This window comes from Rissa tridactyla, unplaced genomic scaffold (genome assembly GCF_028500815.1).
Source record: "Rissa tridactyla isolate bRisTri1 unplaced genomic scaffold, bRisTri1.patW.cur.20221130 scaffold_37, whole genome shotgun sequence".
In the NCBI taxonomy this organism is placed as follows: Eukaryota; Metazoa; Chordata; class Aves; order Charadriiformes; family Laridae; genus Rissa; species Rissa tridactyla.
Window position 1 is genome coordinate 1601011 of NW_026529584.1, and position 16014 is coordinate 1617024.

Sequence of the window (16014 nt, forward strand, 5' to 3'; positions counted from 1 at the left end):
GGGAGTCAGGGAGTCATACTGGGAGCACTGGGACCGCACTGGGAGCACTGGCGGGAGTCAGGGGGTTGCACTGGGAGCACTGGGACAGCACTGGGAGGAGTCAGGGGGTCATACTGGGAGCACGGGGAAAGCACTTGGATCACTGGGGGGAGTCAGGCGGTCATACTGGGATCACTGGGACCGCACTGGGAGCACTGGGGGGAGTCAGGGAGTCATACTGGGAACACTGGGATTGTACTGGGAGCAGTGGTGGGAGTCAGGGGGTCATACTGGGAGCACTGGGACTTTATTGGGAGCACTGGGGGGAGTCAGGGGGTCATACTGGGAGCACTGGGACAGCACTGGGAGGACTGGGGGAAGTCAGGGAGTCATACTGGGAGCACTGGGACTGCACTTGGAGCACTGGGGGGAGTCAGGGGGTCATACTGGGAGCACTGGGACCGCACTGCGAGCAGTGGGGGGAGTCAGGGAGTCATATTGGGAGCACTGGGGGGAGTCAGAGGGTCATACTGGGAACACTGGGACAGCACTGGGAGCACTGGGGGGAGTCAGGAATTCATACTGGGAGCCCTGGGACCGCACTGGGAGCCCTGGGGGGAGTCAGGGAGTCATACTGGGAGCACTGGGACCACACTGGGAGCACTGGGGGGAGTCAGGGAGTCATACTGGGAGCACTGGGACCGCACCGGGACCACTGGGGGGAGTCAGGAATTCATACTGGGAGCACTGGGGGGAGTCAGGGAGTCATACTGGGAGCACTGGGACCGCACTGGGAGCACTGGTGGAAGTCAGGATGTCCTACTGGGAGCACTGGGACCGCACTGGGAGCACTGAGGGGAGTCAGGAATTCATACTGGGAGCACTGGGGGGAACCAGGGAGTCATACTGGGAGCACTGGGACCGCACTGGGAGCACTGGGGGGAGTCAGGAATTCATACTGGGAGCACTGGGGGGAACCAGGGAGTCATACTGGGAGCACTGGGACCTCACTGGGAGCACTGGGGGGAGACAGGGAGTCATACTGGGAGCACTGGGACCACACTGGGAGCACTGGTGGGACTCAGGGAGTCATACTGGGAGCACTGGGACCGCACTGGGAGCTCTGGGGGGAGTCAGGGGGTGATACTGGGAGCACTGGGACCGCACTGGGAGCTCTGGGGGGAGTCAGGGGGTGATACTGGGAGCACTGGGACCGCACTGGGAGCAGTGGGTGGACTCAGGAATTCATACTGGGAGCACTGGGACCTTACTGGGAGCACTGGTGGGAAACCGGGAGTCGTACTGGGAGCACTGGGACTGCACTGGGAGCACTGGGGGGAATCAGGCAGTCATACTGGGAGCACTGGGACCGTACTGAAAGCACTGGGTGGAGTCACGGGGTCATGCTGGGAGCACTGGGACCGCACTGGGAGCACTGGGGGGAGTCAGGGGGTCATACTGGGAGCACTGGGACCGCACTGGGAGCACTGGGGGGAGTCAGGGAGTCATACTGGGAGCACTGGGACCGCACTGGGAGCAGTGGGGGGAGTCAGGGAGTCATATTGGGAGCACTGGGAGGGCACTGGGAGCACTGGGACGAGTCGGGGCGTCATACTGGGAGCACTGGGACAGCACTGGGAGCACTGGGGGGAGTCACGGGGTAATGCTGGGAGCACTGGGATCGCACTGGGAGCACTGGGGGGAGTCAGGGGGTCATACTGGGAGCACTGGGAATGCCCTGATAGTCCTGGGGGGAGTCAGGGGGTCATACTGGGAACACTGGGACCGCACTGGGAGCACTGGGGGGAGTCAGGGAGTCCTACTGGGAGCACTGGGACCACACTGGGAGTGGTGCGGGAAGTCAGGGAGTAATACTGGGAGCACTGGGGGGACTCAGGAACTTATACTGGGAGCACTGGGATAGCACTGGGAGCACTGGGGGGAGTCAGGGGGTCATAGTGGGAGTACTGGGACCACACTGGGAGCACTGGGGGGAGTCAGGGAGCCATACTGGGAGCACTGGGACCGCACTGGGAGCACTGGGGGGAGTCAGGGGATCATACTGGGAGCACTGGGACCGCACTGGGAGCACTGGGGGGAGTCAGGGGGTCATACTGGGAGCACTGGGACCACACTGGGAGCACTGGGGGGAGTCAGGAATTCATACTGCGAGCACTGGGGGGAACCAGGGAGTCATACTGGGAGCACTGGGACCGCACTGGGAGCACTGGTGGAAGTCAGGATGTCCTACTGGGAGCACTGGGACCGCACTGGGAGCACTGGGGGGGGTCAGGGAGTCATACTGGGAGCACTGGGACCGCACTGTGAGCACTGGGGGGAGTCTGTAAGTCATACTGGGAGCACTGGGGGGAGTCAGAGGGTCATACTGGGAACACTGGGACAGCACTGGGAGCACTGGGGGGAGTCAGGAATTCATACTGGGAGCACTGGGACCGCACTGGGAGCCCTGGGGGGAGTCAAGGGGTCATACTGGGAGCCCTGGGACCGCACTTGGAGCACTGGGGGGAGTCAGGGAGTCATACTGGGAGTACTGGGACCACACTGGGAGCACTGGGGGGAGTCAGGGAGTCATACTGGGAGCACTGGGACCGCACTGGGACCACTGGGGGGAGTCAGGAATTCATACTGGGAGCACTGGGGGGAACCGGGGAGTCATACTGGGAGCACTGGGACCGCACTGGGAGCACTGGGGGGAGTCAGGAATTCATACTGGGAGCACTGGGGGGAACCAGGGAGTCATACTGGGAGCACTGGGACCTCACTGGGAGCACTGGGGGGAGACAGGGAGTCATACTGGGAGCACTGGTGGGACTCAGGGAGTCATACTGGGAGCACTGGGACCGCACTGGGAGCTCTGGGGGGAGTCAGGGGGTGATACTGGGAGCACTGGGACCGCACTGGGAGCTCTGGGGGGAGTCAGGGGGTGATACTGGGAGCACTGGGACCGCACTGGGAGCAGTGGGTGGACTCAGGAATTCATACTGGGAGCACTGGGACCTTACTGGGAGCACTGGTGGGAAACCGGGAGTCGTACTGGGAGCACTGGGACTGCACTGGGAGCACTGGGGGGAATCAGGCAGTCATACTGGGAGCACTGGGACCGTACTGAAAGCACTGGGTGGAGTCACGGGGTCATGCTGGGAGCACTGGGACCGCACTGGGAGCACTGGGGGGAGTCAGGGGGTCATACTGGGAGCACTGGGACCGCACTGGGAGCACTGGGGGGAGTCAGGGAGTCATACTGGGAGCACTGGGACCGCACTGGGAGCACTGGCGGGAGTCGGGGGTTGCACTGGGAGCACTGGGACAGCACTGGGAGGAGTCAGGGGGTCATACTGGGAGCACGGGGAAAGCACTTGGAGCACTGGGGGGAGTCAGGCGGTCATACTGGGATCACTGGGACCGCACTGGGAGCACTGGGGGGGGTCAGGGAGTCATACTGGGAGCACTGGGACAGCACTGGGAGCACTGGGGGGCGTCAGGGGGTCATACTGGGAACACTGGGATTGTACTGGGAGCAGTGGTGGGAGTCAGGGGGTCATACTGGGAGCACTGGGACTTTATTGGGAGCACTGGGGGGAGTCGGGGGTCATACTGGGAGCACTGGGACAGAACTTGGAGCACTGGGGGGAGTCAGGGGGTCATACTGGGAGCACTGGGACCACACTGGGAGCACTGGGGGGAGTCAGGGAGTCATATTGGGAGCACTGGGAGGGCACTGGGAGCACTGGGGCGAGTCGGGGCGTCATACTGGGAGCACTGGGACAGCACTGGGAGCACTGGGGGGAGTCACGGGGTCATGCTGGGAGCACTGGGACCACACTGGGAGCACTGGGGGGAGTCAGGGGGTCATAGTGGGAGTACTGGGACCACACTGGGAGCACTGGGGGGAGTCATGGGATCATACTGGGAGCACTGGGACCGCACTGGGAGCACTGGGGGGAGTCGGGGCGTCATACTGGGAGCACTGGGACAGCACTGGGAGCACTGGGGGGAGTCACGGGGTCATGCTGGGAGCACTGGGATCGCACTGGGAGCACTGGGGAGAGTCAGGGGGTGTTACTGGGAGCACTGGGAATGCCCTGATAGTCCTGGGGGGAGTCAGGGGGTCATACTGGGAACACTGGGACCGCACTGGGAGCACTGGGTGGAGTCAGGGAGTCCTACTGGGAGCACTGGGACCACACTGGGAGTAGTGCGGGAAGTCAGGGAGTAATACTGGGAGCACTGGGGGGACTCAGGAACTTATACTGGGAGCACTGGGATAGCACTGGGAGCACTGGGGGGAGTCAGGGGGTCATACTGGGAGCACTGGGACCACACTGGGAGCACTGGGGGGCGTCACCGGATTATACTGGGAGCACTGGGACTGCAGTGGGAGCACTGGGGGGAGTCAGGGGGTCATACTGGGAGCACTGGGACCGCACTGGGAGCACTGGGGGGAGTCAGGGAGTCATACTGGGAGCACTGGGACCACACTGGGAACGGGCCATGCTGGTCCATACTGGGATCACTGGTCCATACTGGGATCACTGGCCCGTACTGGGATGCCTGGCGCGCACTGGCCCGTACTCCATTTCCCACCATCCTCTGCGCCGGAAGTGGGTCCGGTTTCCGGCTTGAGTGGTCGTTGCCCCACCGCCCGCTGGCATCATGGCGGAGATGGGCTTGCCGGGGGAGGAGGCGCAGGTCGGGTGGGACGGGGACACCCTGGGGACACACCTTAAAGCCCTGGTCCTCGTCCTGTCACTGCAGGCCTTGGTACACAGTCTCTCCTCGACTGTCCCATGAGCCTCCTTTTTGTGTTGGATCCCTGCAATAAGGTCTCCCTGGAGCCTTCCCTTCTCCGTGCTGAACACCCCCAACTCTCTCAGCTTTTCTCCATGAGAGGTGTTCCAGTTTCACAGCATGTTTGTGACCCTCCTCTACACACACGCTAACAGCTCCGTATCTGTCTTGTGCTTGGCACCCCTGAGCTGGACGCTGTTCTCCAGCTGGGGTCTCACCACAGCAGCGTAGAGGAGGAGAATCCCCTCCCTCCACCTGCTGGCCACGCTTCTTCTCATGCAGCCCAGGATGCGCTTGGCTTTCTGGGCTGCCAGCGCACGTGTCCAGCTCATGTTCAGTTACTCCAGCCCCAGCATCCTCACGCCCTTCTCTGCAGGGCTGCTCTCAATCCCTTCGTCAACACACTCCATGAGTCTCCTGCACTGCTCACAGCTTCATGGGATGCTCTTCCAGCAGCTGCCAGGGTGACTGGAGTCCCCCAGTAGATCTCAGCCTCTGAGTGTGGTGCTTCCTGGAGGTGAAGTAAGAACGCTTCGTCAAAAGGCTCCTCTTGCTCGGGTGGCCTGTAGCAAACCCCAGCCGTGAGGATTCCAGCTGCACAAGGGTGCTCAGCTCCTCCTCTTTGTTCCCCAGGCTGCGTGCGTTGGTACAGAGGCACTTCAGCTGGGCCACCGACCATGGCAACTTCTTTAGAGGAACACAGCCCCTGGGATTGGCTGCCTGCCTCCTTTGGCCCAGAAGTGCTTGGGTATAAAACTGTAAGATTGGTAGGCAATATATACACCTAGAGGAATATATCTATGAAAGGAAGTGTATAATTCTATTAATGAATTTATTTATTCATTTATAAATAGATACACTACTTTTATATATATATCTATATATGTATATACATTTTGATCTAGGTCAACATTCATACAGCTATAGAAATTAAATTAATAATTTTGAATTGAAAATTTTGAATGTTTCTAAATTTGAATTGTTTTTAATTGGATAAATCCTTCTTCAATAAGATTTAGTGTAGTGAAGAATTACAGTTTAAATGTGAACGGAAGCAGAAGGAAAAGGCCGGGTGGGGGTGCCCCACTTTACCAGGCTGCAGAACAAGCCCTGACAGGGTGGGCTGGGGGGAATTCAAGAGGGCGGAGGGGTGCCCGAAAGGTGGTGGGGCACGGACACGCTGGAACATGCCCAGGGGCTACGGCCCCCTTCTAGGAGGGGTGAGCAAGTGACGGAGAGGGGGGTCAGTACTGGCTTGGGTCCCCCCAAAAGACGAGCACGCAGCAAATAGGTTGGTCTGTGCTTGTGAGGAGCTGCTGCCTGAGTAGCCAACAGGCCAAGAGGAGGCTTCTGGTCTGTGTAGGAGCTTGTGAGGAGTCGTATCTCAGAGGTGAGCAGACAGCAAGCAGGGGGAGATGTGGGGGTCAGGTCTCTGGTGCCTGAGTAGCTGATAGAGCAGGAGCAAGGCCAGGGCTCCTGTAGGGGCTGGTGAGGTCACTGGTGCTGGTGTAGCTGATAGGAGACACGTGGCTCAGGCTTGTCCTTGTGATGTCACTCTTGGCTGAGCAGCTGATAAGGCAGGCCCAGGTGCACAGCTCGTGTAGGTGCCTGTGAGGTCACTGGTGCCTGCGCAGACGAGAGGCCAGGAGCTGTCACCTGGCTTGTGGATGTCTCTGCGATGTCACTGGTGCCTGAGGAGCCCAGGAGAAACGTGTCTTGTGCTGGGTGTTTTGAGGTCCCAGGTGCCTGAGAAGCTGGTAGGCCAGGACTAAGCCCCCATCTTGTGTAGGTGTTTGCAAGGTCACCTGTGACTGCTCAGCTGACAGGCCAGGAAGAGGCCCATGGGTTGTGTAGGAGCTGGTGAAGTCACTGCTGCCCGCGTACCTGGTAGGGCAGGAGCAGGAACATGGGTGGTGTAGGGTGTTGTGGTGTCACGGGTGCCCGAGTAGATGACAGATTGGGAGCCAAGCAGTAGTTTATGTAGGTGTTTGTGAGGTCATTGGTGTCTGAATACCTGATAGGCCAGGAGCAGGAACGTGGCTCGTGAATGTCGCTCTTGTGATTTCACCGCTGCCTGTGTAGCTTTTGGGCAAGGAGCAGGCATATGGCTTGTGTGGCCGCTTCTGATGCCATTACAATAATACTTGGACCCCACCCCAATATGGCTTTTTGGAAGAACCATCGTCATCAGAAGCCCGTACACAACACACACACACACACATGTGACAGCGGGACTCCTGAGCACGCAGCAGCAGCAGCAGGAGGGTGTGAGGTCATGGTCACTGTAACCCCTGAGCACACGGTGGTGGCAGCAGGAGGGACATGAGGTCACTGTCGGTACCACTCATGAGCACACGGCAGCAGAAGTAGGAGAGTGTGAGGTCACCGTCAGTATAACCCACGAACACACAGCTTTGGCAGTAGGAAGGATGTGAGGTCACGTCACCGATGTCACCCCGTGCCCGTGGGGCTCGGTGCAGAGCGGCCGTGTGCATGACAGGGGCATGATGGGGGATGGGAGCTGCCCGTCCCCGTGTCTGCGAGGCCGAAGGAGCAGCCCCTGCGGCCCTGGCTGGAGCAGTAGGGGTGGGGGTGGCTCGGGGGCACCCCAGGGATGTGCCTGGGCACGGCGCCAGGAGGAAACCACAGACTTCCTGCCCGGGCGCTGCGGGGGGAGCGGGGGGAGCGCGGCGAGGCCACGTGGGCTGTGGTTTGTGCACCTGCAGGCTCCAGCTCCCGCTCCGCCTGCGGGGAATAACGGCCCCTGGGTGACACACTGAGAGTCAGGGACACGTCTGAGCCTCTGGGCTGTCTGTCTGCTGCCAGGGCAGGGACATGATCCAGCTCCGGCTCCTGCGAGGGACTCACTGTGGGGGTCTGCAGGGAGGGACGGACAAGCCAACACTCCTGGGATGGAGCTCTTGCCCTGGATGAAGACCTCTCCCAGCTGCTGCTCCCAGCACAGTGAGGTCCGTGGCAGGGGCAGGGGCTGTTTCCTCCCCATCCTGACACAGACCGTGGTGCAGTCCCCGCTCCATGGTCACCACAGCTTGGGGGCAGCTGGACACTTGCCTCATGGCTTCTTGGATGAGCCCGGTGCAGGAGATGCTCAGTGCTTCCAGGCCCACAGCAGGGTGCAAGGGGTGACTAACCAAATTCCCCTGCACACCCAGCTTGTCCCATGATGATCTGCCACCACAGCGACCATGACACCGGCAGCGGGACATATATGTCCCTCATATATGGTCATGAACGGCGCTGGAGAAGTTCATTGGCGGGCTGGGCTGTGTCGGAGGGGAGATAGCTCCCGATAACGTCTAAAAAGGTGCTGCTGCTTCGATTGGCTCCTTCCGCAGCTGGGTCGGCATCTGCAGAGATATATCACCCTCCCATCATCGACGTCCCCGTGAGTCCCCAGGGGCTGCGACAGGGAGTGGGGAAGAGCAGGGCTGTGCCAGCAAGGCAGGAGGCTCAGGATGGGAATGGAGGGACTCCTGTCCCCTCGGGTGCTGTGGCTGCTCCTCTGGGTGCAGCTCTGCAGAGGTAAGTGCTGGCTCCCTTTTCCCACAGCCCAGGGCCATCGGGTACCAGTGGGGTCATCAAGAGCCCTTTGGGAAGAGGGTTTCTTTCCAAGTGCCGCTGAGATGAGGGTCAGAAGGAGCTCAGGTCTATGGACCCTGTGCCTTTGCCTGTGTCCATCTGGCTGGGAGAGGGTGTCTCCATGATGCTGTTAAGGGGTGCTGGGCTGGGGAGGAGCAGGTGCCCTGCGCACGGCCTGGCGATACAGGTTTTGGGTGGGCATGGGCAGGGGCCCTTTGAGGTGGGAGGAGGTGCTGAGGGTTGTGGGACAAAAAATGGCCCAGCGGGTCTGGAGTTAGCACCCCCAGCCTGCACAGCCCATGGGGAGTAGGGGGACGCCCACACATATCCCCAGGGAGAGCCTGGAGGGGAGAGGGCTCCCATCCTGGTGCCTGTGACAGGCAGGGGGTACCCCAGACCTGCACTCTGGGACTCGGCGCTCTCCTGACCAGTCCCATCTCGGTGGTTGAGGGGGCTGCGGAGGTGAGGCTGGAGAATGGCGGCGGACGCTGTGCTGGGAGAGTGGAGGTAAAACACCAGGGCCAGTGGGGGACCGTGTGTGATGACTCCTGGGACACGAAAGATGCTGCAGTGGTTTGTAAGCAGCTGGGCTGTGGGTCCGCTGTCAAAGCTCATGCTGAAGCACACTTTGGGCCAGGATCCGGCCCCATTTGTATGGGTGGTGTTAATTGTCACGGCACAGAGTCGGCCCTGTCTGACTGTAGACACAATGGATGGGGTCAAAGCTACTGTGGTCATGATGAGGATGCTGGAGTGACATGCTCAGGTAAGGAGCCAATCTCTTCCCCACCTTTGGGACTGGGACAGGAGAAGGGACCTGGCTGTGCCCTCAGGGAGCAATGAACGGCTGCCAGGGCAGGGTCCTGTGTTGCTGGTCACACTGCCAAGCTGGGACTGTCATTGCTGGTGTCCCTGGTCCCTCAGGAAAGACCAGTGGGCTTCACCCACCGCTGGGCCCCAAGATGGTTCATCCCACCCTCAGTTGGTGCCTGGGGCTGGGAGATGAATCCCCCTCAATGCCCCGCATTTTTTGTTGGTTCTCATCTTTCTTCTCCAATTCAGCCAGCACCTGTCTGGCATTGCTGAGGGCCAGGTTCCCCTGTGCCAGAGGCACCGAGAGCTGCTCACGCGGCCACCCACAGCCCCAGAGAAGGGTGCAGAGTGGCCAGTGGCTTTTGGGTTGTGCCTCCTGGCAGACACAAGTCCCTCAACCAAAGCAAAGGGGCCGCTCAAAGGGAAAAAGCCCTGTCCTTGGGCAGAGGAGCAGGGTGTCCCTGGTATATCTGTGCCATCAGCACCCATTGGGAGCTGCTGGGAGGGCCGTGGGTCTCTTTGCCTGTGGCCACCTTGCAGGCCAGGTGGGACATGGGTATGTAACTGCCAGAGGGCTGTGGGAACTCACAGGGTTCTTTGGTTACTCCAGGATTTGTCCGGCTGGTTGGAGGGGACAATCCCTGCTCAGGACGAGTGGAGATCCGTGATAGGAACGAGTGGAAAACTGTCTGTGACTCCGACTTTGGTCTCAAAGCTGCCGACGTGGTCTGCAGAGAGTTGCAGTGTGGCACAGCCCTGTCTGTCCCCGGGGCAGTTCACTTTGGAGAAGGGGCTGGTCCCATGTGGGACAGAGAGCTGCAGTGTGTGGGGAATGAATCCCTTCTCAGCTCCTGCCCCATGGGGTCCCCCAGCGAGCAGCCCTGCACCCACACGAATGCTGCCGGTGTCACCTGCACACGTAAGGACTCAGGGCAGGGTGTTACCACCGGGGGTGTGCCGATGATGGGGGAGCAGGGACGGGACTGTGCTGTGCTGGGTGTGAGGACACAAGGGGTGATCACAGAACCATAGGATGGTCTGGGTTGGAAGGGACCTTTCAATGTCATCTAGTCCAACTTGCCTGCAACCAGCAGGGGCCTCTTCAACTAGATCAGGTTGCTCAGAGCCCCGTTAAACCTGACCTTGAATGTTTGTCTGCAGCCCTAAAATGGTGCAGAAGGAGGAGAAAGGCAGGGTGTCCATTTGCCCTCTACTCCACCACCCAAGGCAGCAAAAGCACAAGTCTGCCCTGTCTCATCCTTCTCTGTCCCGAGTTCACAGGGTTCAGGCTGGTGAACGGCAGCACGGCGTGTGAGGGGAGGGTGGAGGTCCACGTGCAGGGCACCTGGGGCACCCTCTGTGCCTCCCGCTGGGACCTCTTGGACGCCCACGTTCTCTGCCGTCACCTCAACTGCGGGTTTGCTGAGTCCATTCCTAAAGGAGGGCATTTTGGGAGAGGAAGCGGCCCTGTCTGGAGAGACTCCTTCCACTGTGACGGGACTGAAGCCCACCTGGGAGAGTGCCCAGTGACTGCCCTGGGGGCCTCGCCGTGCTCCCATGAGAACGACGCTGCTGTCATATGCTCAGGTGAGTGCAGGAAAACACTCGGTTACTCTGTTTTCCTCTTAAATGCTCCCAAAGCAGGGGATCCTGTGGCAGTGCAAGGCTCTGGCTCAGAAGGTCCCCACAGAGGGCTAGCGGCAGGCAGGCGAGCTCCAAGGCCCTCCTGCAAGGGTGCCAGAGCCTGGAGACGTGCTGCAGGCTGCCGGGCTCCCCGATGCCGCCAAGGGCTGGGGCATGGCTGCTCTCCCCAGGCCCAGCTCGCTTCGCATCCCTGCGGCTGGTGGGTGGAGGAAGCCCGTGCGACGGGCGAGTGGAGATCTGCCAGCACGGGACGTGGGGCAGAGTCCTGGATGAGCAGTGGGACGTGCAGGAGGCCAGCGTGGTGTGCCGGCAGCTGCAGTGCGGAGAGGCAGAGGCAGCCTACAACCCCCCGAAGGCTCAGAGAGGGACGGGTCCCGTGGGGCTGCGCGGGGTGCGGTGTGCAGGGCACGAGGCCAACCTGACCCTCTGCAACACCTCCCTGTCTGAGAGTGCGCTGGAAGCAGGGATTGCCGAGGACGTGGGGGTCGTTTGCCGGGGTGAGTGGCGCTGCACAGCCCCCCCAGGCTCTGGGCTGGGTGGGCAGCCGGCCCTTGATGGCAGCCGGGGTTTCCTCCTGCTACAGGGAGCCGTCAGGTGCGGCTGGTGAACGGGCCTGGGCGCTGCGCTGGGAGAGTGGAGATCTACTACCAGGGCAGCTGGGGGAGCGTCTGCGATGACGGCTGGGACCTGTCTGATGCTGCCGTCGTTTGCCACCAGCTGGGCTGCGGAGGGGCGCTGGAGGCGGTTGGCTCTGCTCGCTTCGGGGAAGGCTCCGCTCAGATCTGGCTGGAGAACGTGAACTGCTCCGGGGCCGAAGCTGCTCTCTGGGACTGCCCGGCAGGGTCCTGGGGGCAGCACGACTGCGGGCACAAAGAGGACGCAGGAGTCGTCTGCTCAGGTGTGTGCCGGGAGCTGTGGTGGGAGCCCAGTGCCCAGGCAGGCCGGGACGAGGGGAGAGCCGGCAACGGCCGAGGCTGTTCCTGGCCAGCTCTGAGCCCCTGACAAAGGCCACCGTGGGGACACCCATGCACAGGTGCCCTCAGTCCCACCGGGGGTCCCTGAGGAGCTCAGCTGTCCCTGACGGTCAGCAGGGAGGGCAGGGGTGTCTGTCCATCAGGGACATTTCTCTGTCCGTGGGTGCAAGGGGGACTTGCTGGACGTGCCTTTGTCTGTCTGAGGGCCTGGCGGGCGCAGGGGTGTCCCTGCTCCCCCAGCCCCAGCCCAGCCTGTTCCCCCTCGCTGCCTTTCCTCCCAGAGTTCATGGCCCTGAGGCTGGAGAACGGCACCAACTGCTCCGGGCGCCTGCAGGTTTTCTACAATGGGACGTGGGGGAGCGTTTGCTCCAACTCCGTGACTCCTGAAACTGTGTCGCTGGCATGCAAGGAGCTGGGCTGCGGGGACAGAGGGTCCCTGGAAACACAACGGCCCTACGGCAGGCTGTCTGGCACGGCCTGGCTGGATCGTGTGGAGTGTGGGGAGAGAAACAGCTCCTTCTGGCAGTGTCCCTCCGCTCCCTGGCACCCGCAGTCATGCGACGACCTGCGAGAGGAGACCCACATCACCTGCAAGGGTAATTCTGAGCTAGCCGGGCACCAGCATCCCCTGCGTTCCTGCTCCTGGCTGGGCATGGTCAAATTCCTGGGCCTGCGGGGGCCTTTTGTTTCCAAGCCAGACGCTGCTGCTGCTGGTACCAAAAATGGGACTTCCTCTCCTGGAGCCCCACACATTCACCAGCGGTTGCCAGCCGGGCTCCCAGCTTCGCCTGGTTGAGGCAGAGGTTTCTCGAGGCAAGGTCCCAGAAGGGAACAGCCAGGGCTCTGAGGAGTGTCCCTTCCATGGACACCCTCCTGCTGCTCTGTGACCCAGGGTCCCTTTGGGGCTGAGCAGTCAGGGTCCCCCACGTTGCCGAGTGTGTGTCCCCCGAAGGACCGGGGTTCAGCTGCTGCCATGGGTGGGTGGCACGAGCTGAGCTGAGCCCCGCTCTCTGCTGCACGTCCCCCTGCAGCAGCCCCTTCACCACAGCGTTTCCCTCTGCAGGGAGTCAGCCAGAAACGCCCCCGGCCCCAATGGCTGCGTGCCCCAGCACCCCGAGCTGCACAGGTAGCTGCTCCTCTGCATGCCCCTCTCGCCTGGCAGGGCTCTGCCTGCTGTCCCGCGGCCCTGGGAGCTCTCTGCCTTCTCCAGACAGGGAGAAGATTCGTGCCGTGGGAGGGGAGAAGGGGTGCTCTGGCCGAGTGGAGGTGTGGCACCGCGGCTCCTGGGGGACGGTGTGTGACGACTCTTGGGACATGCGGGATGCCGAGGTGGCATGCAGGCAGCTGGGCTGTGGCCCTGCGGTGTCTGCCCTGGCCGAGGCTGCATTTGGGGAGGGGAGCGGCCCCATCTGGCTGGAGCAGGTGGAGTGCCGGGGGACAGAGCCATCTCTGCAGGACTGCTGGGCCCGGCCTGGGGACAGCGGTGCCTGCCGCCATAAGGAGGACGCGGCCGTGAACTGCTCAGGTGAGCGGCAGGGCTGGGACACCTCACAGGGAGCCCTTTTCCCCATTGGCTGCCATCATGGCTCCAGAGCTCCTGAGAGCAAGGCCATCCCTGCAGAGCAGGAGAGCCTTTTGCCGAGTGGGCAGCAGCTTCTGTGGGGCTGGGTGTCCTCCAGCTTCTGCCCGCAGGGCCCTGCAGCCCCCAGGGGCATCTCCCGGGCTGCCGGCTCTGTCCCTGCTCTGGGCCCTGCGCTCCTTCCTGGCCATGCTCACCAGTCGTGCAGGAGGGGCGATTTGGGTGGGATGTGGCAGGGATGTCTGCACATGCACACGTGCGCGCACACACACACACACGGTGTGTCAGAGAGGAGGCTCCCTGGTACCTGCACCCCCACCCTCTCAGCCCAGCTCTCCTTCTCCTCCTCTGCAGACGCACCCAGGACGGCAGCACCAACCCCTCCAGCAGGTAACCCGTCCTCCCCACCAGCGCTGGGTCTTCTTGGGGCCAGGCTGTGACCCACAGCCGGGGGGAAGGGGCTCCTTGCTGGGCTGTGAAACTCCCAGGAGGAGGCAGCGGGGTAGTGGTGGGGCGGGAGGCTGGGGAGGGCTGTCATTCACCCACTCAGGTGGGAGCTTCCCCATCCCTCGTCCCCTGAAACCCGGTATGTAATGGGGGTCAGGACTGGGGTGTGCCGGCCCCTCACCTCTCCCAGGCCTGGTGCTGCCCTTTCTGTGTTCCTGCCATGCAGATCCCACGCGGGGCCGTCTGACCGGCAGCGGGAGAGTCTCATTGCCCGTCATCATGTGCATCATCCTGGGAGCCCTTGTCTGCCTGCTCCTGGCCCTCCTGGCCGGGCAAGTGCGAAGCGCCAGGGCTGGGCGCAGAGGTGGGTCCCTTCCCAGGGGAAGATGCCTGCTGGCAAGGCCAGGGGTGCCATGGGGTGTCAGTGAGTGGGAGAGGCAGAGCTGGGGGGACAAGAGTGTGTGCTCTCTGCGGGATCCCATCCCCTCTCTGACCATCCCTGGGCCAGCCCTGCCTCTGTCCACAGGCTCTGAGAGAGCTCAGGAGCCCTTCCCTGAGGCCGTGTACGAGGAGATCGGTTCCAGCCCAGCATGGCAGAAGCAGGCAAGGTTCAGCGGCTCAGGTTGGTGTGCGTCCCTCGTTGAGGACACATCTACAGTGCTCTTTCCCCTGGCTGCCACGCAGGGTTGACCCCTGCAGCCCCCTAACCCATGGTTCATGCGGTTGTGGGGCTGTTGGATCTGTGTGGGGAGCACCCATGTCCTGGGCCCAGGAGAGAAGCTTTCTCCCCACCTGCTCTGCGCGTCCCATTTGGGGACAGCCCCTCTCTGCCTGCCCCTGCACCCTGGGGGACACCTGAGGGGTGAGGGAAGGGGCTGTCCCAGGGCAGCTCTGGCAGGCCCTTGGAGATGGGCTTTGTCCCAGGGCAGCAGGGTGAGTCCTGAGCCCTCGTCCCCGTGCAGCCGTGGCTCTGTGGGTCCCACGTCCCCAGCAGCACTGAGCACAAGCTGGGTCAGCACAGCACACTCCCCTGACACCCGCTGGGCCTCTCTCCAGGCTCCTATTCAGAGGGGTCCCTGAGCAAGCTGCAGCCCTACCCCGGGGACAGCGAGGAGGAGGATGGTCCGGGGTCAGCACCAGGTAATGGGGGGGCAGGAAGGGGTGGGTGTCTCCTCCCTGCAGACATGTGATGGACAGCAGTGTCACTGAGTGTCACCCTCGGAGCTGGGAGATCGGGCGGGATCTCCTGTGGGGCTGCAAACACCAATGTCGGAGCCCCATGTCCCTGCGCATCCTCCCATCCTCTGCTCTGCAGAACGCATCTTCTCACTGTCACCAGCTCCCCTCTCCTTTCAGATGTCCCTGTCCTGCCTGGAGGTGACCCAGCTGATGGCTATGATGATGCCAGGGAGGTTTCTGACCCTGGGGAGGATCCTTCCCCTGGGCAGGAAGACTGGGAAATGCCCAGGGTGGCAGAGGAAGGATCTGGACCCACGGATACCCCTGGAGGTGAGAGGGAAAGAAAGAGCTGCTGGTTCCTGGGGTGGCATCCCTGGTGTTGGATAAATCACTGTCACACTGAGAGCCCAACGTGCTGGGATGGGAGAACCTGCCCCAGGAGCTTCTTCTGGGGTACCGTGGGTGGGAGAGGGAGCTGAACGTCTCAGGACTGGTGAGGAGAAGGGAGGAAGGTGATGTACAGCCCAGGAGAGGCACCCCATGGGGTGAACATGCAATGGCCTGCCTTGCTTCTTGCAGGGCCAAACCTGCTCTCCCAGAGAGGTGCTGGTGCCCCCGGAGCTGAGGGGGATGGCTGGTCCCTGTCCCCAGAGAGCACGGGCTATGACGATGCTGAAGAGGTGTCTGTGGCACATCCCCCTGAGGACACAGAGGCTGTGACACCAGAGCTCAGTGCACAATGGTCCCTGAGCCCCGGACCAGGAGAGCCCATCCCTGCAGTGCAGCTGGGGGCAGCCAGGAGGGAGGAGAGGTCTGTGCAGCTGGGAGAGCCGTGAGCACCAGGGAACCCTCTCCCTTTTCCCACGGGCAGCAGAAACTGCCAGGGGTTTCCTCGATTTTGATTCCCCTGTTTTTACACAGTGGCCCCCATATCAGTTCTTATTAAAAGCCTTTGAGCCAGAGCTGTGCTTGCCTGCCCAGGTGCTTTAG

The 16014-nt window shown here is 62.0% G+C and overlaps 1 pseudogene; it reads left to right on the plus strand.

Annotated features, from left to right (window-relative positions):
- The window catches only part of LOC128903469 (scavenger receptor cysteine-rich type 1 protein M130-like), a 437236-nt pseudogene extending 421222 nt beyond the window's left edge, over window positions 1–16014 (plus strand).